Source organism: Tenrec ecaudatus, chromosome 4 (genome assembly GCF_050624435.1).
Source record: "Tenrec ecaudatus isolate mTenEca1 chromosome 4, mTenEca1.hap1, whole genome shotgun sequence".
In the NCBI taxonomy this organism is placed as follows: domain Eukaryota; kingdom Metazoa; phylum Chordata; class Mammalia; order Afrosoricida; family Tenrecidae; genus Tenrec; species Tenrec ecaudatus.
The window spans coordinates 171,017,579-171,042,120 of NC_134533.1; the positions used below are offsets into that span (position 1 = coordinate 171,017,579).

At 46.4% G+C, this 24,542-nt stretch overlaps 1 protein-coding gene across 2 annotated transcripts in view; it reads right to left on the reverse strand.

Annotated features, from left to right (window-relative positions):
- Positions 1–24,542, reverse strand: part of PLD1 (phospholipase D1) — a 227,444-nt gene that overhangs the window by 178,152 nt on the left and 24,750 nt on the right. The window contains exon 1 of one of the 2 annotated variants that reach the window (XM_075547027.1): positions 4,248–4,438. The exons of the other annotated variant lie outside the window; for it this stretch is intronic. The gene's annotated coding sequence lies outside the window, so the exon portion shown is untranslated. Of the gene's footprint in view, positions 1–4,247; positions 4,439–24,542 lie in introns of those variants that run through there. 2 annotated transcript variants of the gene reach the window in all.

Here is a 24,542-nt window from a genome sequence, read left to right on the forward strand (position 1 = left end):
AAAGATTCTAAATGCATTTATTATACAGTTAAGCATTAGTCAAATCGAGTGAAAACAATCTGTCCAGAATTTTTCACACGCACATGCATAGTTTTAAAAGAAGTGCATGCTCCCTGTTCCTGGCTTTCCACTGAGCCCGGGAAAGCCTTCAGGACGAACAAAGACACCAGGGCTTTGGTTATCCACAGGCAGCCCTACTGGGCAGGAATGAAGAGGACATGTGCACAGGCCAAGTTAAAAGTAACCAATCAGGAAGTTCTTAGTGTTTGTAGTTGTATTGTTTTAGCCTTAAAAAGTCTCAATTGTTCCAAAAGGGACTTAATTCATGAGAAACCAGTAGTCCATGTTGTGGCTTTGCTCTCCATATGGATCGATCACCATTGGTCCCACATGGTGACCCCAGTCGGTCACCAGAGTCAGGTCACTGGTCACTAGGAGACAGAAAGCAGAGCAAATGCTCACCACTATCCTCCCCAGCAGAAATGCAACACAAAGGACAGAACCTTACTGAGGGTTAAAAGTGGGTTAAGAGAAGAAATTCATTTGTTCACGAAGAACTGTTCCGCGTCGATATTTACATTGCTGCTTCTCATTCATGGTAAACACTGGCCTGCTTAGTCATCAAGCCCACTCCTTAGTGATTGGTTGTGTTTTGCTTTGTTTTTCTCTCACCACCACAGCCCTCCTCTAAGGTACAATACTGCTGTTGCTACTTGCAATGAGTTGAGAATTTTAACCAAAACTTTCTGGGACAGTTTCCTCAACTGCCACTGGGGATATTAAAAATCCTCCCCCTTTTGGATTGTTGTGAGTCTTGAAGGAGAGACTCGGAATAATAACTGCACTTGGAAATGCTATTTAAGTGATAGTTATTATTGTTACAACCTCAACAGTTACTATGACCTCTTCTATCAGTCGGAACTATTACTACCAACCTCAGAAATGCCAGGAGGTCAAAGTTAGATGAGGTTCTTCAGAAGGAAACAGGGAGCTGGGGAAATGTATGGTTGGATCCTCAGCGCTGGCAATACCCCTGATAAATCAGCATGTACGCTCATTACTCAGAGTGAATTTCCACGGTGGGGCCATGGCAAGCTCCTGTCCTCACTCACATTTTGATACATACATAGCACACACACACCCGCGTACGGCCCTTCAATAGGCCAGGTCAAGGCAGGAGCCAGGGGTGTTACGCCTGGGAGAGGCAGGAGTGGCACTGATCATTGAGCCCATTGGACAAAGATGGCAAAGCTATAAACTGCAGATCAAGTACCTTCCGCTCCTAAGCCATCCACTACACTATGGGCAGTCAAAAGGTGGAAACAGCCTTAACTGTGCATGAACAGATGAGTGGATAGACCAAATGCAGTACATACATACTAAGGGAACATTACGCTGCCATCCAGAGAAATGGAGCCCGGAGGCACTGTGGTGATGGGCTATGATCTGCAAAGTCAGCAGTTCAGAACCACCTGCCACTCTTCCAGAGAATGACTGGGCTTTCTACTCCTGTAAAGATTTACAATCTTGGAAACTCACAGAGGCAGTTCTACCTAGTCTTCCTGAGTCACTCTGAGTCACCATTAATGCAGTAATATATATCACGGAGAGAGAGAGAGAGAGAGACATGACATGCTGACACTTGGCATAACTTCAGATGAACTTTGGAAGCACAGATATGAGTTGTCAGATATAGGCAAATGTATTGAGGCCAAAGTTTACCTTCCAATAGTTATCCAGGGCAGGAGAGAGGGGAAAGGAAGATGTGCGCTTAAGAGTCATGGGGCTTTTGTTGAGGGTGATGGAAAAAATTCAGGAATAGTTCTTGGTGATGGTTGAACCAAATGAACACAATGTCACTGACCTGTACATGTGAGAGTTGTTGAAGTGATAAACCATTTGTTATCTGCTATTTATTAGAGAGAAAGACATAGAGAGAGGCCGTGGTAGGAGCGTCAGTGTAGCTCGATGTGAGCAGAGCAGACCAATGGGGTGAAAATCGATGATCGTTCAGCCCATCTCCACTAACACAGTGACTCCAAGTTGTTCCTTGCCTTCCTTGCCTTCCATGGCCATTCCATGTTCCTGATGTGTACGGTGTGGGCCAAGCAAGCAAGTTGAAATCATCCATCTAAGCATTTGTCTCCCAACTTTGAAACTCAGAACCATTTCAAAGCAGTCAGATCACCTGCTTCTGGGGCACCCTGGTTGCTTCCTGAGCCACCCTCTGAGATTCATGAGACAACTTGAGCACTTAGCGTATCCGCAAGAAGTCATGTTGGATAAAAATTAACCATATCAAGGATTACCTTTAGCACCGACGACACGGAACGAGGAAAATGCCAGTCTCTACTTTAGCCCAAAGTCACGGTTGTAATGAAATGAAACCAGCTCGGTGAGATGGGATTGGGAAAGACAACGTGGGTCCCATCCGCATCAGAAATGCTCATAGGCCTCCTCAAATGACGGAATTTTACCACCACCACCACCACCTGCTCCCTTTAGGAAGAAACTGATTTTAAAGATAATAGTCTCTGGAAAACCCCAAATCCGGTTTTTAGGGTGTTTTCCCTTTCCCCTAATCCCGTGCCATACTCCGTATTTCCGTCTCTAATGAGCGGCGTTCTACTTTGCTATCATCTCAAGGGAAAGAGCCGACGAAGCCTTTGGGAACACAGAAACAAGACCTTCACGTCATCACTGCGCTTTAGGAAAATGTCTCATCTGTGCCCATGAAAGCACCATCCACACGTAGAATGTCTCAACATCTGTCTTTTAAAATCTGGGACCCATTACCGTCAGGTGGACATGTACAAAGAAGTCTTCTTGTAAAATTTCAATTGTCCACACATTGAGAATTACTGATAACAGCAGCACATGTCCTCAGTAATACCCTATGTAAAGTCGATCGCCTCAACCCTTTGCCCTTCTTGCTTTGGGAACGCCAAGTTGACCAAATGGATCTGCTGGTAAAGCAAACAGCTCCAAGGTGAGGGTCAATCATATAACTGTTTCTTGTGTCCTGGGGGGATTAATTACCGTCAGTTCTGTATTCCTCGCCTCACCGTGGAGCCATAATGTTATCCCTTCGGCCTCCGAGTAGATGGACACAGGGGTCCTTAAAGAATGACTGCCTCACCGCAGTAGGTACGGATTTCTTTTAAGTGCTTATTTCTTCCCTTCTCTCTCTCTCTTTCTCCTTCTCAGACAGAGGATAACAGGAAGGAACAGATTCTGCCTAATGCTGTAGGCCCCAGTGGGGAGAACAGAGGAGAAGTAAAGGCAGTCGCAGAAGCCTGTGAGCGTATTTCAAATGCTGCCTTAAATTGCCGTGAGCTAAGCCCACTGGGAAGAAACGAGGAAGAAGGAGAAGCTACGTTTCAAGACGGGGTGCAAACTTTCAAACCCTACCAGACTCCACTGTGTGCACACATACATACACCCACCCACCACCACACAGATACACACACATGCCCATAGGACTGCTTGGGTTACAGAAAGTGAATTGCTCTGTAGATCTTCAAATTAAGGGAGATAGTATCTTGGCATTTCACTCTTTCACCTTCATTTCATCTTACCACTATCAACAAGGCTCTGGTGTTGTATAAGACACAACTCCAGTTTTACAGTCATGATTTACCCCTCCTCGGACCTAGTCTTCAAAGGACCAAGACACTAAGCTACCTGGATGCTCTGCCCAAATCGATTCTTAGGCCGGCCTTTTAGGAGGCATTACCAAAAAAAAAAAGAATCTGACTTTTCAGACAGAGAATTAAAGCAGTTGCCGAAGGGGCGCTGTCACCGAGAGCAGTGGGCCCAAGGGAAGACCGTGCATGAGACAAGCCTGCACAAACAAGGAGAGGGGCGACAGTGCAGGCCGGGCCACCACGCACTGCTGTCTGACGTTCCAAACAGAAAGCCACCCAGGACGTGGAGGAGCTTGTGCGAGAAGACACCAGGCAAGGCATGCCGAAAAAGGAACTGCAAGACGGATTACAACTCTCCAGGCTGTGCTTCCCCAGCAGACACGCCATTGCTTCTTGGCGTCCACTTGTCCTTTGCACTGTCAAGCCAGGCACACAGGCTATGCCCTCCCCCGGCCTCCCCAAGCCCAGAGAGCCAGCAAATTCACGTCGTTTTCTAAAATGAAGGCGGCACCGGAGTGGCTGCAGCCGGGTCTGTCAGCTCACCAGGCAGGCAGAGGATCTGACATCTACCGCACAAAGTTCGAAATGCTATTTACTAACCTGGCGCCCCTGTGGAAGCAGCCGCTGCATGGTGCTTTAAAGAAAGAGTCCTTCCTATCAAACTAATCTCCAAAGTAGCTGACAGCCAGGGGCTGGCTGAGGGGGAGTTCTTTTTCTGATTATCCTGAGAATCCACAGAAACACAATCCTGTTCTCTGGCTCAGGGCAGGCAGACTCCCTAAAGGCAATGGAAGTCCTAGCCAAGCCCACAAAGCACGGTAGCCTATAAGCTTTAGTAATGAAGTTGAAACCACTCCCCATATGGTAAATAGACGCAGCAGGACTGTCAGAAATTAAGCCCACAGAGAGACCGAGCGAAGGCATGAGATTTCATTTCTCAGCTTGCCTTCAAAAAAAAAGAAAAGAAAAAACACTAACTGACTTCAGCAAAGAGAAATCTCACGCCCTCCCTGCCCCTCAGCTGCTGTCCTATTGTCACTGATGGATTTTAAGCAAGGCGAACGTAGCCTTCCTTCTGTGAGGGCCCTGGCGGGACTTAGACTGTTGTCAAAGTTGAGGGTTATTGGGGGGGGGGGGGAGAACACGTAGAACTGCAACTTCACATTGCCCACGAAAGACATAAGAAGTTATTGTTTCTGAGAAGCAGACACATCACTCTTTTCAGATGGTTACAGCACTCTGTTGTTGTCGCTGTCGAGCTGATTCCATGAATCATGCCTAATACTTCATCCGTCACTCAAGTTAAAAAAAAAAAAGATTAAAAATCAGAGTTCATCCAAGAACTGCCTGACTTCTAGTTTTGACTTCACGAACAAAATGCCATTGTAACTCAGTTTCACCCTCTACCTCGGGATCTGTTTACACTATTAAAGGATTCCGTGTCTTTCAGATTCTATGATTTCAAAATAAGAAATTCAATGTGTTTTATTCTAGAAAAATATAAATGTTGATTTCCTTAAAAATGTTAAACCTTGAAACAGAACCATCAGTAGGCCAGCAGCTTGCTTAAGCGAGAGTCCCCGTGCTTGTTTCAGAGCACCGCACTTCACAGAATACATCCTTTGTCTAAGGGCTCGTCCTCATGCCTTCCAGGTCAGACAAATAAGACGATTTTAACTCACGGCTCAATCCTTCCAAACGTAATTTATTATGTCTGCGAGTCCAAACATTGGTATCACATATGCCAAGGCAGACTTGGGTCATTTGTTTACAAATATCTTTACATGTATTTCTGGTTTAAAAAAAAATCAAGTTAATTACAAACAAAACATGAAATAGAAATCCTTAGGGTACTGGTGCCTCAAAGCCGAGCCTGCCAAGGCAGGGGACTCTCTCAGATCCTCACACTCCCCCTGCTCACCATCCGCGAGTTCCCATCAGGACCAGAATTTGCCCCAGCCCTTATTTTAGAAAAAGGGGGTCACGCACCTCTTAGTCAGCCTGCACCTGAGGCCTTAAAAGGTGCCAGTACCCCACCTGGTGGCAAAATGAAGGGAAGGCTGGCTGGTTAAACAAACCTCCCACACTCACAGGGGGATTCATGGGGACCCTAAAGGACAGGCTGGGACTGTCCCAGTGCATTTGCAAGCCTGGACCTCTGGGCAGGACTAGAATGCCTCATCTTCCCCCAGGGGGGCGGCTGGTGGTTTCCAATCACTGACCTCACAGTGAAATCCATCCACTCCACCACCAAAGCTCTCTCCAGAGGGGAAGTCCTAATAGTTTGATGGTGGGAGGAAAACCAAAAGGGAAAAGAGAGGATTGGTTACAAGACCTCAAGGAAGCGACCCACAACGCACGGTTTGCAGTTTTCCAACAGGAGTGGAATGTTTCTGGAGGATAAGAAAATGCTCATGCAAAAAAGGAAAAAGAAGAGGTTCTTCCATTCAAAGCCATCTCTTTGATGTGGCTCTGGTTTGTAGACATGCATGCTGATCTGCATTCCCAAAGAAACCCTGGGACAAATAATAGTTGTTGGTTCCTCTGCCCAGAGCTTCAAAGAACATTCTCCTGAGGCCAAGGTCATCTCCACAATGGTAGAAGCCTTGAGAGCAGCCCAGAGCAGCTAGCCGGGTCTGGATGGAGCTATTAAAGTCCATGGTCCCCAGGGTTCATTCTCCCATATCTCTGTCACCCTGTATTTCTTTTCTGTCTCATACATTTTATTCCTGCTAAAAGAAACATTCACTATCCATCTCAGTGGAGGGGGAAAACAGTGACACGGTTAAATAAATGCTGGGCCCTAAATGATGCCACATGCTGAATAAAATGATGGTCATGGACCTGACTCCACATTGACTCAGGGGCACTGTGTGAACAGCAGTAAAAACAAAGGTCGTTGGATATCACTTGAAGGAGTCCATGCCATGAAAGCAGAACTCATCTGAATAGGTCATGGTTAAGGGGCTCACACCATGAACCAAGCATGGACTTAAAGTTTGATGCATCCACACCTCACAAAGGTATTATAATGCCAGTTTCACAGGTGAATAAACTGATGAACCAAAGTATAAACACCTGGCCTGTACATGCATCAGAATCAACTCGGTGGCAGTCTGTTCGGGTGTTGGTGTGAGTCGTGGAATAGCGATCAGGAGCCAGGGTCTTGGGCTCCAGAGTCCATGCTCCTAACCACCTAACCCTGTCATCCGAGACACAGACATTTCTGAGCACCTTCCCTGTAGGAGAAGCCTGGCCGGACCCTGGATGAGGAGGGTGTGCTGTGCATAGACAGGGGCTCCACTGTGGACAGTCCTCTGTGAAGGGTCCAGCTTAGAGCTGTGTCACAGGAAGGAAACCACAGACCTCAGAGCTGAAGGAGATAGAGAAGGTAAGGAGGAGTCTCCAAGCAGAAGACACTCAACCTGCCAAAGCCAAGGGCTGACAGAGTTAGGGTCATGGGTGGAATCTGGGGGTGCTAAGTAAAGCTAGGATATTGGCTGAGGAAAACACTGGTGAGGAAGACAGGGGTCCTTGGGAGTACAGTGGTCAAGAGCTCTCTACCCTCTGAAATGTAGGTGGTTTGAATCCACCAGCCACTCCTTGACTGAAAAGACTTGGCAGTGTGCTCTTGTGACGATGACAACCTAAAAACCCTTGGGGGCGGGGGGGGGGGCTGTCCTCTGCTGTCACATGGGGTCACTAGAGTCAGAATTGATGGGACAAGATCTAACTGCAACATGAACTTGGAGGGTAAAAGAAAAAAAAAAACACCTCTGATTTTACTAACCGCAAACTAAAAAAAATCAACATTTCCGTCGCTGACAAATTTAGATATCAATCCACAGTAGAAGTCACCTGACTTGGCATAAATAAAAAACCAAAGATACATTACAGTTGCAAGTCAATCAAAATATGGTTTTGGGTGCATAAGCAAATGTGGTGAAGAAAGCGGATGGTGCCCAGCTATCAAAAGATATAGCATCTGAGGTCTTAAAGCAGTAGTTCTCAACCTTCTTAATACCGCGGCCCTTTAATACAGTTTCTCATGTTGGGATGATACCTGTATGTGGGCGTATCTGCATGTGGGCAGACCCACCTGGAGACAGACAGAGGAGCAGTGTCTTGGTTCCTAAGACCATCAAAAATATGGTCTTAGGTGAGCCCTGTAAAAGGGTCATGACCCCAAGGTAGAGAACCGCTGTCTTAAAGACTTGAAGATATACAAGCGGCCATCTAGCTGAGCAGCAACAACAAAGCCCACATGGAAGAAGCACATCAGCCTGTGTGACCATGGGTATTGATGGGATCAGATATCCGGCATCAAAGACCCAGAACAAAAAAATCATATGGATGCGAATGAGGGGGTGGAGACCCAAAGCCCATCTGTAAGCAACTGGACATCCACTTACAGAAGGGTCACAAGGAAGAGATGAGCCAGTCAGGGTGAAGCATAGCACCAATGAAACATATACAACTTTCCTCTATCAGGAGTCCTCAAACTTTTTAAACAGGGGGTCAGTTCACTGTCCCTCAGACCCATTAGAGGGCCAGACTATAGTTTTTAAAAAATTATGAACAAATTCCTATGCACACTGCACATATCTTATTTTGAAGTAAAAAACAAAATGGGGCAAAAACACCCGGCAGCCTGGGTAAATATCCTCGGCGGACCACATGTGGCCAGCGGGCCGTCATTTGAGGACCCCTGCTCTAGTTCTTTAATGTTTCCTTCCCCACTCCCAAACTATCATGACCTCAATTCTATGTACAAATCTGACTAGACAAGAACATCTACACTGCTACAGATAAGAACCCACAACACAGGGAATCCAGGACAGACAAACCCTCAGTACCAACAATGAAAATAGAGATACCAGGAGAATAAGGGGATGATGGGCAGAGAAAGGGGGAATTGATCACAAGGATAGACAGATAACCCCCTCCCAGTGGGACGAACGACAGAAACGTGGGTGAAGAGAGACAGAGGATGATATAAGATATGAAAATAATAATCTATAATTTATCGAGGGTGCATGAGGGAGGATGGTGGGAGGGAGAGAGGGAAAAATGAGGAGCTGATATCAAGGGCTCAAGTAGAAAGAAAATGCTTCGAAATGGATGAATGTAAGTATTGTGATAAAAGCTGAAAACCCCCCTTAATTAAGTATTTAATTAATAAATAAAAGTCAGACTGGAGCTCTCCAGAGTAAAGGGGAGGCTGGCTGGGAGGGGCAGGAAACATATACATGGTTTCATTGATTCTTTGAAATGACCGAAATTCTTAGACTAGATCTTGCTATGAAGCCCAGTAATACAGAAGAACGGGAGTCCCGATATCACCATTTACTCTTTTTATTGATAACTTCATTGATTTCCTCTGTAACCCTTTGCATTTTAAATGCATGCATTTAAGAACATTATTCCTAAAAGAGATCCATTCATTTCACTGGACTCTTAAAAGGGTCCCTGTCTCACCCAAAAAAGTCAAGAATGGCTGACTGAAAGGATGAGACAAACACAGAAAATGCACTCTGGAAAGGGGGACCTGAGTACCAGACGGGCTTTCCGGGTGGTGCCAGCAGTTAGCATCCCTAGCTGCTAACCAGGAGGATGGAGGTTCTGAGGGCCGGCATGGAAGAAAGGCTTGGTGACTGACCTCCTTCTGAATCACCAGTCACTGGAAAGCCTATGGAGCAATTTTACTGACACACAAAGTCCCCAAAAGTCAGAGTGAACCTGAGGCCACTGGTGCTGGCACAAAACACGCACCCAAAATCCTAACCCAGCACTTCCGCCACCTGCTTTTTCTGACCTCCTCCCACACATCCCAAGACAACAATGCCATCATTTAAGTCACAAAGTCCCTTCACACACAGGCTCATGAGCTCATTCTGCGTTTGCAGAGCCCGCCAATGGAACTGACTGCTGCTTACCGTAGGACAAGCGGGGCCAGTGCTTGTGACAATGTCACCTATTGTCTTCCCAGCCACATCCTGTTCTACAACATCGTTCGCCGCCAAGAGCTACATTTTACGAGGCTTGAGTGACAGTCCCAGAAACCGACAGGGGCAGTTCTACCCTGTTCTGTGGGGTCCCTGTGAGTTAAAATCGATTTGATGGCAGTGAGGCTTTTTCCCTCTGACATTGACAAGTCCTTTTCTCAACCGCTACCAATTGCTCTGAAATCTATCCCAACCCTACAGAAGGGGACAACATTTTATAACAGCGTAATAACGCAAAACGGAAGGTCCAGGAACCAGCACCTTTTTAAGTTACTGTAAGTGTGTACACAAATTGTTTAACTCCAAGCAAATATTATCTCAAGCTTAGCTAGATAATGTGTCTTTTTTTTTGTATACTCTGGTCTGTTTACATATTGCGTTGGTCCTGTTCCATATAAAACATGTCATGTTTCCCTTCTTTATAGGAAGAAACGGAACAAGTATGACACAATATACTCTTCTGAAAGTCAGACCCATTTCTTAATATGCATGTTAAAGTGCCATTTGGTTCCAGGCTTATGGATTGGCTTTGCATTTCCAAGATTCCCAATAAAAAGCCACGGTGAAGATTGTCACTTGCTTTCCAGTCACAAGAACTCAGCTTTCTACTTCCATAATGATTTACAGTCCCAGAAACCACTGGGGCAGTTCCACCCCTGTCCTCTTCGGTTGCTAAGAGTCAGAAGGGACTTGGTGGCAGTGGGTTTGGCTTGGGAGTTTATCCAGTTGATTCTGGCTCCTAACCAGAGTCTCCAAGGCTACAAACATTGGTAGGAGCCAACAGACTCATTGTTCTTGCACAGCGCCACTGGTAGGTTGAACCACTGATCTTGGGTTTGGCACTGTCATGTTTACCTGACTGCTCCACCAAGACTCTGTCACCATCTCCCACAAACTAGAGTGAGAATTCTTGCAGGGAAAAAGAAAGTCCAACCTCAACACAACCATCCACTCTCTGAGTCCCAATCAACTCGATGGCAGTAAGATTTCTTGGACCTGATCCTACAGAAGCACACCCTCCCTTGCCTATCCAATTCAATGAAAATGTGTTTCCCGTTTCCCTGGGACTTCCTTTAGCCTGAAGCTACTTGCTTTCCTTGTTAACTGGATTCCTTTGTCCCCCATTCCAAACTGCTTCCTCACAAGGCCTCCCCTGCCAGCCAAACCAGTTCCTTCTACCTTTCAAGCTGCCTAATTCTTCCGCCCTTTGGGGTTTGTGCTCTTGTACCCTACCCACACCCCAATTACCCGCTGCCTCTCCCTCTCCTCTCCAGCACCCAACCCAAACTCCTTGCCATCAAATACACTCTGACTCATGGCAATCCCATGCATTACAGAGTAAAAAAATAATAATGCATAGAAAACGCTTTTAGATCAAGAAGTCATCTTATATCAAAAAGACATGCCAGCCCCGTCCGACTTCAGTTCCTAGGTTTGATGCTAGCCAATGCTCAGCTCTCTGGAGGCTGAGACTGGAGATCACTTGAACCCAATGAATTCTGGACTGTTGTGGGCTATGTCTATCAGGTGGCCACACTAATAGGGTTACCTCCCAGGAGCAAGGGACCACCAGGTTGACTAAGGAGGGGTGGACCGGCCCATGTTGGAAACGGAGCAGGTCAAAATGCCCGTGCTGATCAGAGTGATCTTTGTGAAAGCCGACCACCCGCCCTTTCTTTGGCTGTGCTATTAAATGGGTTTCAACCGCCCCCGCCCCCCCCCCCCGCCTTGTCAGTTAGTCGTTAGGAACCAATCGCAATGCTCCGCCAGTCCTCTCCATCCTTCGAGAGGCAGGTTTCTCAATACCCAGAATAAGTGTTAGACAACTAACTTGTAACATTTGCTTTATTGTTGTCTGAGCTGGTGATTTAAATATTCTATGATGTTTTCCTTTTCATAAGCCTGTATCTATGGACCAATAACGATGGATCACAAGTTAGAGCAGTGAAAGCAACCATTGCAAGCACAAAGCACAAGGAAAATCTGTCGTACATAGCTTATATGTATATATATATGTATATATATGTGTGTGTTGATTGAATACAAAAGATTTAAAATATTGTGCTCTTTAATAATTGTTATAAATACAGTCAACATTATTATAAAATGTCAACCCTATTGCTACAACGTCTTATCACATATGATCTATTATGTGATATTTACACATGCCTTGAAGTCACATACCATTATCTTCTCCATTTCTTTATTTTAAAATGTGAGCTTTCAAATGAGAAAGAAAGATGGGGCAAAGTTGGAGGGAGGCAGAGAATTAAGGGGGCTAACTTTAAAGAAAATGCAAAATGCTTGAATATGAGATTGGCGGCGAAGAAAGAAAGGCGCATGAGTGAGACCAGGGGAAGCTGCGTTAGGCGCCGAGTTCTGCCGCCCTGGGTTGAGATGGAACTGGTGTCTCGCGAAGGGCAGGGGAAGGGCAAGCAGACTTACACACAGGTGCGCTGGATTCCGTTGCTGAGAGATGAACTAGTCTCTTCTGATTGCTCCTAGTTCTCAGTGGAATTAGCAACAAGATCTGTAGTGGAGAGAGATCAAATGGGGGCGGTGGGGGGTTAAGGTTTGAAGAGAGAGGGGAAAGTGGAGGGTACGGGGATAAAGGGATTAGAGAGTGGCAAGAGTGTCCAAGTGTGAGGGCCAGTGAGGGGAAGGGAAGGCAAGGCATGTGTGTGTGTATGGTCTACTTCATGTCATCAGAGGCGGGTGTGTGTGTGTGTGTGCGTGTGTGTGTGTGTGTGTGTGTGTGTGTGTGTGTGTGTGTGTAAATGTTCAGCTACTGGCAGTAAAGTGCTGAGGGAGTAGAGAGCTGATTTTAACTAGAGCTGACTTTTGCAGGAGAGTACAGTGGGCACAGCATTGAACCGTGGGTTCTAAACTGAGGACACGAGTGGTGAGGAAAGTTACAGCGTGGGGGAAGTCGGCGGCAGAGTGAAAGGGCCACGCAGCCGCAAAACGGCTTGTCCGGATATATTAAACGCGAGTGGAGCAGCAGGCAAGGGGAAAAGCTGGGAAGTCCGATTCCAAAGTCCATTCTCTCTGCCGACCCTCCCCAGCACTTCCAGAGCTCCTGGCCTCTGGAAGCCCCGTGCGTGGGCAATTTGGGTACGCATTCGGTCTCTCCAAAACCCAGAGACGCTCTTCAACCTCAGGTCCCTCAAAGTAATTTTCAAAGATGTGGGTTTGATTCACTGGGGTGGGGAAAAAAATTAAGACCTACAGAGCTTGTGCGATTGTTCAGACATCTCACACACTGGCTGCAAGAGACATGGGTTCTCTGTGTTTGAAAAGCTTGCTGCTGGCCAGGCTTACCCTCTGCAACCATCTCTTTTGGTTTTGCACACTGCCCTCCCTCTAAGATGCCCAAACTGTGCTCCAGGGCAGAACTCCACTGACGATCAGGCCCAGAGGTGCACCGGGTCTTGCCTTCTCTGAACAGTAAGTCAGGCGGTCTGGTGAGTTCCCTTCCTGGGGGTGGAAGTCAGCCGTGTTCCTCGTTCACCCCCTTTCCTGAGCAGTTACGCTGGGATGGCCCATCTGCACCGCCTTTCTCTTCTCCTCCTTCCGGGAGATGAAATTACTTGTCTGTGGCAATTCCTGTTTTGTTTTGCTTTCGTTACATCAAAACCTGGGTGCCCCCATGTGGCCGATGCTCCTCTCACATGGCAATAGCTGGCTATACAGAATACAGGAGACGCTCGCAGGCGCACGATGAACCTACGAGAAAGCACTGGAGTATGTACCCGGCAAGCAACCGAAAATGGACTTGTGTCTGTTACAGCTCGTTTGGAAGCTGCCATGAAATGAGACTATTTTTTTCTTCCCTTTCCTTTTTAGTATGTGTGCTGCGGCGTGTATGGAGGTGGTGGAGAGTGTGGGGGAGACACACAAGCAAGGTAGATGGAAGCAAGTGGAAAGACACAGACCTCGACGAAAAACCTGGATTCTCATTTGGACAGGGGGACTATTTTTTTCTCTGATAGCCTGAAATTTAGCATTAAAATCGTGGGGAGGGGGAGGAGGAGGAGTGAGCAGGAGGGAGATTTTTAGAAACTATTTTAAATGATTGTCAATAAGTCCTAGTAGTAGTAGTTACTGGTTGGGCTGTGAACCGGTCCGAAAGGTCAGCAGTTCAAAACCACCAGCCTCTGTTCAGGAGAAAGGCGGGGGCTTCTTACTCCGTTAAAAGTCTCAGAAACCCACAAGGGCAGTTGTACCTTGTGCTACGGGGTCGCTATGAGTCAGCATGGACTCGATCGATGGCAGGGAGTTTGGTTCCGTCGGTGGGCTCATTGTCAGCCTCAAGAAGAAAATGAGCCTTTGTGGTTGTGCGTGAACCTGAATGTCCCCTTTGTAAGGACCAAAGAGGATAGTAAACCTGTAAACTGATGAGACAGGAGATAGCGAGAGAGACAGGAGTACCTGCCTCTTTAACTGCTCAGAAAACCACAGTTCACAAGCTACCACCACCAGCGAGGCAGTAGGGGTGCATTTTTCATTCATGCGCAGGATTCCTGGCTCCCTCGTACAGGTGAAATCACTCAATGCTTCAGTAAAACAGTTTGCCTCTGATTTCCCAACAGCTTGCGCTTCGATTAGTGTGATGCAGTGAATCAGTTAAGAGAACCTCTTTAGCCATGCATGATGTGCCAGGAGAAGGCAAATAACCACAACTCACCAGTCTGTTTGTCATTCTGTGGTAGTTTGTGTGTTGCTGTGATGCAGGGAGCTAGGCCCCCATATTTCACAATACCAGCACGGTCAGCCATCGTGGGCAGGTTTCAGCCCAGCTTCCAGACTGAGAGACAAGGAAGAATGAATAGGCTGTCTACTATTGAAGAACCAGTTAGTCGCTGAAAACCTTACCACTAATAACCCAGCATCACCTGGTACTTTCTACTTTTTCGTATGCATGTGAACGCTGAACAGTCAATAAAGAAGATTAGAGAAAACGGACGCATTTGAATGGCAGTGTTGGCAAAGCTTACTGAAAGCTCCCTGGACAGCAAGAAGAACAAATACACCTAACTTGGAGGAAACACAGTCAAAATGACAGGTGGCGAGACTTCATCCTCTGTACACTGGACATGTTGCCAGGAGGGGCCAGTCCCTGAAAAGGGACTACCACGGTTGGCCAAGGGGAGGGCAAGTGAACGCAGAGGAAGCTCCTCAACAAGATGGACTGCCACTGGGGCTGCGACCGCGGGCAGAGCAGCGATGGTGAGGACGGCGCAGGCCCAGGGAGTGTTCTCTTCTGTTGCACTCAGCGCCACTGTGGGTTGGAGCTGACTCAATATCACCCTGAGCTCGATCTCCACGTGGCAGCTAACGCTCTTAGGGCTGCAGCCTGCTGGTTGCAATCTTACCTCCCTGGATGCTTGCCCCAGGAAATCCACGCTCCCTTAGTCTGCCTGGACAATTGAGTAAGCCCATTCCTGATGACTGATCCTTTGAATTTAATGTACATTCAAGTGTGTAGTAGTTACATAATCTCATGTCAACTTGAAGATATATAAAAGTGTAGGGGTGGAGTTTTAGCCTGTCAATCAGGTCGTAGCCAGACGACCTCAGCTGGAGGTGTAACCAAGATAGATGGCTCTCTAGAAAACCTCTCTCTCTCTCTCTCTCTCTCTCTCTCTCTCTCTCTCTCTCTCTCTCTCTCTCTCTCTCTCTCTCTCTCTCTCCCTTGACCTTCTGGCTTGATGGCCACCCTGCTAGAGCCCTGAGATGTTTTCCATTGACTTGGGATCCACACAACTTGACACGCACTGGCCTGTGATCTTCCTGCATCCTGTACCCCTGCATGTGGCTGGGTGAGTCTGAAGAGGGACTTAGGGACGCGTATCAGACCGATGGGCTTGAGTTGGACTAAGCTGGAAGGTTTTCTTGATATATAATTACTTCTTGATATAAAGCTCTTTCTTACACATATATGAATGTCATTGGATTTATTTCTCTAGTCAACCTAGCCTAGCACATACTGTTTGTATTTTTTTAACCCCAACAGGTGTTACAATTATTATTGTTTTGAAGGAACAGAAGAAAACCTCTTAGCTTTGGACAATGGAGACAAAACTATCCAGTAAGACAACGGAGACTCTCACTCTTACACAAACTCTCTCCTTACAGATCGCAAAAATGACCAGAAGAGAAAGTTGTGGCTTACTTTTTTAATTAATTTATGATAAATTAGAGATGTTGAGTCAATTAACACAAAAACCTACAGTTAGGTACAGCTATGTGACTATGCGGTAGCCAATCAGATGCAAGTGTGGGTGTTGTAATTCTGAAACACGCCCTTAAGAAAGAAGGACATATCACTGCCTGGAATGTCAATATGATTGCTGAGACTCCAGCAGCCGTCTTGAACAAGGGCCACAACCTGGGGATGGCAGATTCATGAGCTGGGGAAAGCCAATGATTCCTAAAACCATCATGCTGCTCTGAGCTGTTGAATTCCAGACAGTGTTGTGTTAGTCCAGACGGACTAGAGAAACAAATCCAAATAGACTCATGTGTGCATAAGAGAGAGCTTCATAAGAAAGAGTAATTGTATACTAAGAAAACATCCCAGCCCAGTCCAGATCTAGTCCGAAAGTCCAATATTAGCCCATATGACCAATGTCAGTCTATAAATTCTTCTTCAGACTCACGCAACACATGCAATGACGCCGATCACAGGCCAGTGGGTGGAAAGTCTTGTAGGTCCAGTGGTGGTGGAAGCATTTCAGCACTGGGGCGGATCTCCACGTAGTCCCTCCAGCTCCAGGGCTCTGGCTTCATCAGCGTAGCTCCACGTGGCTTGTCAACAGGAATGTCTTGCAGGGATAGTGTGTGTCCCGCCTCCAAGGAGGAAATACAGGGGTTCCCAGAATCCTCAGGAGAAGGCCGTGCCCACACAGAAACCTCATAGACTATTGCCAGGCTAGACTCCACCCCTTTGCTCAAGTTGACAGGAGATTAAGTAACTGCCACAGTGTATATATGAAAAAGTAAGTCCTTGTGTGTTTAAGCCACAAGCTCAGGGGTCTCTGCCAAACAATTCCTAACTGATCTAAGGACTGCTTTCCTTAATTAACTTCTTTCCTAATTGTAGGCTTCTACACCCAATGTACTCCATTACAGGGGATTGTTGTGAGTTGCAGAGCCCTAGTGCTATATTGGTTACACGTAGAGCTCTGACGTACAAGGACAACAGTTCAAAACCACCGACTTCCCCATGGGAGAGAGGCAGGGCTTTGTACTCCAGTAAAGCGTTACAGTTCTAGAGACAGGGGCAGTTCTACCCTGCCCTGTAGGATTGCTCTGAATTGGCATGGACTCGGTGCCAGTGAATGAGTTGTTCGTTGCTGTTGAATTTTAGTTCCCGCTCATGGCAACTGTATGAACAAGACAATGAAAAGTGGTTGCCGGATCCAGGCTGACTGCTCAGCTAGAAACTGGAAGAACCCCTGAGGCTATGGCCCTTAGCCACTTTGGAATCTGGAAATAACTCAGTTCCTCTCCACCCTGTGCCCCTACTTGGCTCCACTTTCAGCCAAACAACAGACGAGTCTATAGTGGGAGCAGTAACACCAGGGAGGCATGCGCACCGTCGAGCAATCAACCACTTGCGATCCACAGGGCAGCATTTGCCCGGGAACAAAGTTTAGAAGGGTTGGTAAAGCAGGAGGAATAGAAAACACAAACATAGCGAAGACTAGAGATAAAAGGGCTTTCATCGTGAGGACTGCAGTCAATGAGATGAAACAAAATGTGCATGCGTTGTCTAATGGAAAACTGATCAACTCTGTACACTTCTACACAATCCACAGAAAAACAACAAACTTAAAAGAAATAATTAACGTTTTAAAATGATGCCTGGCCCTCCAGCATCTTCATGACTATTGGTAAACTCAGACTCATTGTTGAAGATTCTGTGTATTTTGAATTCCTACCAAAGCAGGTTTGTTATTGTTGTTGCTAGGTGACATCGAACCCGTTCCGACCCATAGCAACCTTGTGCACAACAGAACCAAACACTGTCCGGTCCTGTGCCGTTCGCACCATTGCTCCTCTGCTTGAGCCCATTGCTGCAGCCACTGTGCCAGTCCATCTCCTTGAGGGCCTTCCTCTCTGTCACTGCCCCTCTAGTTTACCAACATACTGTCCTTCCTCCAGGGGCTTGTCTCTCCTGACCTCATGACCCACGATGAGATTTATCTTCCAGAAAATTATCAGTTCATTTTCTGGTGCGAACAATAGGGTTTTTGTTGGTTAATTTTCCGAAGTAGGTCACCATGCCTTTCTTCCTACTTCCTAATCTGCAAGCTTAGTGAAAGCAGGTCCACTATGGGTTACCTTACTCACATGTGAAACAGCAGTGGCATCACTTCCAGCCTTGTAGCAACATTCCAGCTGCCATAGTACAACAAACGACCAGAAACTCACTGCCATGCTTAAAGCAAATGAAACCCACTGCCGTGGAGCCAGTTCCAACACTCAGAGACCCTGCAGGACAGAGCACAGCTGCCCCTGTGCATGGCCGAGGCTGTCACTCCTGCAGAGAGCCTCCTCTCTCTCCCACAGAGCACTGCAGACAATGCATAACCCATTCCACCAGCAGGGCTCCTACCAAAAAGCCAAGCTCACTGCCATCAGGTTGTGCCGATTCACAGTGATCCGTAGGACAGAGAGGAACTGCCCCTGTGAGTTTCCAACTCTGTGACTCTGTGGGAGTAGAAAGCCCCCTCCTTCTCCCAAGGAGCAGCTGCTGGGTTCCAACTGCAGACCTTGCAGTCAGCAGCCCCATGCACAGCCACAACACCACCAGCTTCTTGGAGTGTATTAAATAATTCTTTTAAACCATTGCATTCAGTTGATTCCTATCTATATAGCATGATAGGACAGAAAAGAATTGCCCCTCATCGGGTTTCCAAGGCTGTCTGCCACATGTTTCTCCCAAGGAGCAGCGGGTTGCTTCAAAACACCAACCTCTCAGATGGCAGATGAATGTTTAACCACTGTCTCACCACAGCTCCCCAACCCACTGTCATAGAGATAATTCCGATCATTCATAGCAACCGTTTGGAGGTTTCTGAGGCTGCGCATCTTTGTGGGAGGAGACAGCCTCAGCTTACTCTTTCAGAGCAGCTGGTGAGTTTGAACTGCCGATTTTGTGGTTGGCAGCCCAACGCTTACCCAACAGCACCACTAGGGTTCCCTGTTGTAAGGCGTAGCTATCTTTCCTTTTTCCTGTTATGTGCCTGGGTCCGCAGTAAGGGTTTAAGAGGATTAGAGCTGATATACAGCCAGAGTAGTAACCCATCTTTATTTCTCTGTGCTTCTGTGCTTTGGCAAAAGAGTTGGAGAAAGGTTTTCACAGTCTGGTAAATTCCTTCACAAAGCCACAAGCTTCAATTCCCATGGAATAGTATTTCATACAGCCAGTTTGTGGCTGCATCCAAATCTATTTACTCAACAGATTTGTGATGTAGAAAGTACATTCTACTATCTCTTTAGATATTGTTGGTTAGATTCCCCCGCCACCACCCACCCACCCTTGAACATGTCTGGGGTGTGTGTTTCTGCTGAAAGCAAACCACATGGTCATTATAGAGCCTTTGATTCAGTTCAGTCACCCTGGGATTTCTGGACATTCACGAACATCACCACCAAGAGAGACGCACACTTTGGGCAGTAACCTTGCCAGCGGGAGCTTTATTGTGTCATTGTATCCTGGTGAAACACCGCTTAATACAAAAGGCAGCTGACAACTCTAAGAGAGAGAAATACCAGGTCGTGACTGCAGGGAAAATGGAATGATTAATATGGAACACACAGCAAGAGACATCAAGCCAGGAAAAGCTGCCATGTCCCATGCCTTTAGCATCACATAAATGTGATGTCTTTTCACCCTGAATACAGAAGGCTGGATCAAAATATGAACATAGTACAGAAGTGTCAAATGTCCTCCTGACCCAGGCCATTCGAGAGACGGCTGGGTGACTGCTTTCTTTATAAGGAGGAAGAGAAGCTGTGTTAACATAAGCAGGACTCCGACTAGATAAACTCGGGAAACTATAGGCATAAACACAAGGCTCCAAACGGTTCCCAGTGTGTGACACAATTGTCTGTTCCTGGGCCTCTTTGTTCATGCCATTTCCTTTCCCTCAAAATTCTCTGGACCTTCCCCAGTCAGGGACTTAGGTCACCTTTCTTGGCTTCATGCTTTACACACAGCGTTCCCTGGGGTTCTAAGTCTACCTGTCCACTACAATGCTTCCAAGTCTATGTATCTTCTTTGGGGGAAGGGGTGTGTGTGTGTGTGGCAGTCACATAACCTGTTGTCACTTTGAGACTTATGAGCAAAGGGGTGGAATGTAGCCTGTCAATCAAGTCACAGCTTGATGACCTCATTTGGAGGTGCTAAGGAGATAAATAGCTCGCTGGAGATGGGACACAGGCTCACATGGAACTACCATAGATCCCTAGAGCTGAAGGAGCCATGTGGAGGTCCATGCCAGTGCTGAGATGCCTAAACCACCACTGGATCCACAAGACTTCCCACCCACTAGCCTGTAACCTTCCTGCCTGTGGCGTCATTGCATGTGTTTCATGAGTCTGAAGAGGACTTTATAGATTGGTGTTGGACATATGGGATTATATCGGACTTATGGACTTGATCTGGATTGGTCTGGGATTTTTTTTCAATATTCAATTCGTCTTGTATATAAAGCTCTTTCTTATACACATGAGTGTCTATGAGTTTCTCTAGTCAACTCAGACTAACACAGGTAGTATCTCCTGGGCACCACCTTTCCTGACGTCCCTCTCTCCTGGATGCTACAATCCCTATTTCATTAGGTTCAAAACAAAATATGACTAAACTTCACTCTAAACCTCAACTCCACCCTCTTTCCCTGTCCCACAGCTCAGCCACATGTGAGCCGCCGTCTATATTCCACAGCTCTGTTAGGGGCCCAGCCCTGCCACAGGTACCCCTCCTATCCTTTTATTGGCTCTATCCAATGTTGTCTACTAAGAGTCTAGGCAGCTGGATGGGCCTGGAATGGGATTCAGACACGCTGGCTGTGCAGATGGATCCGGGGTCTCCTGGCGTTCAAGCAACCTTCTGCCCCAACTGAATCGCAAGGGAAGAAGGGGCTTTGGGCAGAGAGATTTTTGTAAGCAGCAAGGGAAAAATCAGGAGAGAGAAAAGGGGCTGTCTGTTCCCCGACCAACTCCAGACTGGGAGGTGGTTGCGGTGAGAGGCTGCAGAAGGTAGTACAAAGTGGTATCTCCCGCCTTGGCTCTGTGCGTCACAGAAAAACAAAACCAGCAAGCTCAAGCTCCTGTGACACAGGGAGACAAGGACATCTCAGCAAGAACATACTTGGTTCCAGCAATGGTCGAGAGCCTCCTCCCCAAGATTCAGCTACCAGGGGGAAAAGGTCTGGCTTCCTTGACCCAAATCCCATCCTGCAGGTGAACACCTGCAATTACAGCTGGGAGGACTTCACCAACAAACCCCTTCAGCCCATGAGCATTGTTTTGAATTGAGTTACGTCTTCCAAAATATGTGTATTGGACCAAAAGAAATAAACTTGGATGACCAGGGTTGGGAGGGAAAGGATGTCAGAAGCTAGCGCTGCTAGCCGCTGAGAGTAGACAGGTGCTAAGTGGGGTGAATGAGAAGACCATATTTTACAAAAGGAAGAAGGAAACAGAATGTGACATTAGGAGGTTTGGGGAGCTGTTGAGTGTAAAACTGATGGCCTGCTCTGGAAGCCTTCACCTGCTTCACAAGAAAATATGTTTTTTAACATATATGTGTTGGAACCTATCTCCTATACCTGTGGATGCACTTCTGTTTAGAAGTAGGGCTTCTTTGTTACATTAATGAGGCCCCGCCAGTGTAGGCTGGATCCTAAACAATCGCTTCAGAGTTATGAAAAGACCAGAATAGACACCGCTGCTCAATCATACGGGGGAAGACAGAAGCCATTCGATGGTGGTAAAGGAGCCAAGAAAGACCTGTGACTACTATTAGGAAGGACGGGACATGCCCAAGACCCCAATTTGGACTTTTAGCCCCAGAACTGTGAGATAACAAATTTCTATTCTTCAAAAGCACCCATTTGTGGGACTTCCGGTCCAGAAGCATTAAGTAACTATGATAGTCGTCCACAAGGAAACCAAAGCAGAAAACCTGTGCTCCCAAGTTCTCCTTTCTCCAGAGATGCCAAGAATACCTGGAGGGAATTTTTATTGCAGGTCTTGTAACGTGGGGTAAAGATCAGGCCATCACCTCCCACAGAAACTGGCAGCCTGAGAAACCCAGTGGAGGGTCACTCTGAGTTGGAATCAACTCAATGGCAGTGAGCTTTGGTCAATAGGTCCAGTGCAATTTGCATGGTTTCCAATAAGCTGATTTCATTTGAAACTTCACGCAGACAGAGTCTGAAAACATTTCTTAAAACGGGTCTCCTACTTATCATCCCTATGAGAGTTCCAGTTCCACTGCTTATCTGTGAGAACTTCAAGTCAGATTCAGAAAACCATGTGGCATGAGGGATCCCACTGCTGTTTCCAGAAGGATCTTGGCTGAAAGTAGAGAAGACCAGAAAGATCTTTAGTTGTACGTGACTGACTATGGAAAGAAATGTAACGGTGTGGATCATAACAAACTATGGATAACATGGAAACAAATGGGAATTCCAGAGCACTTAATTGTGCTCATGGAGAATTTGTCTACCGAGGAAGACAGAGTCATTCAAACAGAACAAGGGAAGGCTACGTGCTTAGAATCAGGAATGGTGCACGCCAGCGTTGTGTCCTTTCTGCATACTTATTCCATGTGTATGCGGAACAAGTAATTCCAGAAGCTGAGTCATCTGAGAAAGACAATGACATCTGGGTGGACGGGAGACTCAATAGACACAACCTTGATGGCTGGAAACATGGAGGACTGGACGTATTTGTGATGAAGATCACTGGAGCCTTCAGGATGGATTACAACCCAATGTGAAGAAAACAAACACTCTCACAACTGGACCAATTAACAGCATCGGGATCAATGGAAATGACGTGGAAGTTGTCAAGGAGTTCAGCTTGCTTGGGCCCACGATCATTGCCCATGGAAGCAGGAGTCAAAAAGTCAAATGACATATTGCACTGGACAAGAGGGAGGATGCCACTTTGACAACGACGGTTTTCCGGGGCCAAGTCAACATTTCAATTGTCTCACATACATGTGAAAGTTTAAAAGTTCTGGTGACACAATGGTTACATGCTTGGCCGCTAACAAAAGGTTGGCAATTCGAACCCACAGGTCGCTCTGCTGTTCCAGTCATTAATATGCTCTGCTTTCTTTTAGATTGTTCATATTTTGCCGATGTTAATTTTGCATTTTTCATATGCTTCTTTCTGTCTTGTTTTTGTTTTAAATGTGTTTCTGTGTAGGAAATCCAGAATAAATAAATCTCTATAAAGAGCACCGGTATTAGCAATTATCCAGGGGCATGGCAAGGGATGTTGGGTAGAAATGGGAAGCGAACTTCAAAGATGACAAGGAAGAAGAAAATGTTCTAAAACTGATCGTGGTGATGATTTCACAACCCTCCTCTGTACGCCTGAACAGTTTAATTGTATGTGAATTCTGTGCCAATACAGTTATGTTTTTAAAAGATGCCAAAAGAGATTTTAATTTAGTGATCTGGTTCATAAAGATGCTTAATGAATAAGGGAGATGCTGAAGTACAATTTCATTGCTTCACTTTCAGCTTACTCCATCCTGTAAAGAAAAACCTCCATCCGCCCGATCACAGCTACCTTCTTTCCTCACTTGTAACTAACTCTAAGCTGGCTCTGAACACAAGAGTTCAGTATAAACCAGCAAAAATATTCCTTGAGGGTCATTTGGCTGTACAGACTCTTCAATGTTGAATAATGCATATATTATTGTTACTTATAAACTGTGTACTATACCTACACCCCCTTTATATCAATAAAATGTATGACAGTCTTAAATACACACTCACATTCATGCACACATATACAGATTTTCTTTACTAGAAAACTGGGTGTTAAACACTTATTAGCACCCAAACCCACTGCCATTCAGTGAATTCTGACTCATCATGACCCTACAGGGCAGGGAAGAACTTTCCCATACCATTTGAAAGACGGTGGCACCTCAAATGGAACAAGGACAAGACAACTACAGAGACATACATCATCTGACCGAGGGAGTCCACTAGCATGAGTTCATTATGGTGTCTGAGGATTTGCTGGGATATATAGCTTTAAAGAGGACATAGGAGGTGAAAGAAAACTGCCACCTAAACATGGTTGACAACAGATCAATATAATGTCATCACTGGTGGGAGTCCAAGAATGGGACTAGGGTCATGATGGGGACACGTGTATTATGTAAGACAGAAGATCTTATGATACTGATCCGGGGGCTTTCCCAAGGAAGTAAGGGCATCATGGCTCATGACCATGGGATCTTCAGTGTAGTGATCTCCACCAAAGACACGCCTAGGCAAGCCCCCAAGGAGACTGCGCCTCTCTAGGTTGGTCCTGGGAGCGGAAGAATTCCACTTTTCAATGCACTCTGTCTTAGGGCAAGACTACTCACATTCCTGGTCTGAGGAAAGAACTCAATGGGGGCTTAATCCACATGAAGACTGTAAATCTGATGAAGCAAACTTTCTCCCCTGGGGCAGCTGGTGGGTTCAAAGTGTCAGTCTTACAGTTAGCAGCTGAGTGCTGAACCACTGCGCCACCAGGCCTTCTACTTATCAGCACTCTTGCATAAATCTGATTATGTGGCCTCTTTACTCAAAATCCCTCATGGCTTGCTATATCAGCCACCTCTGAAGCCAACCTTCAAATC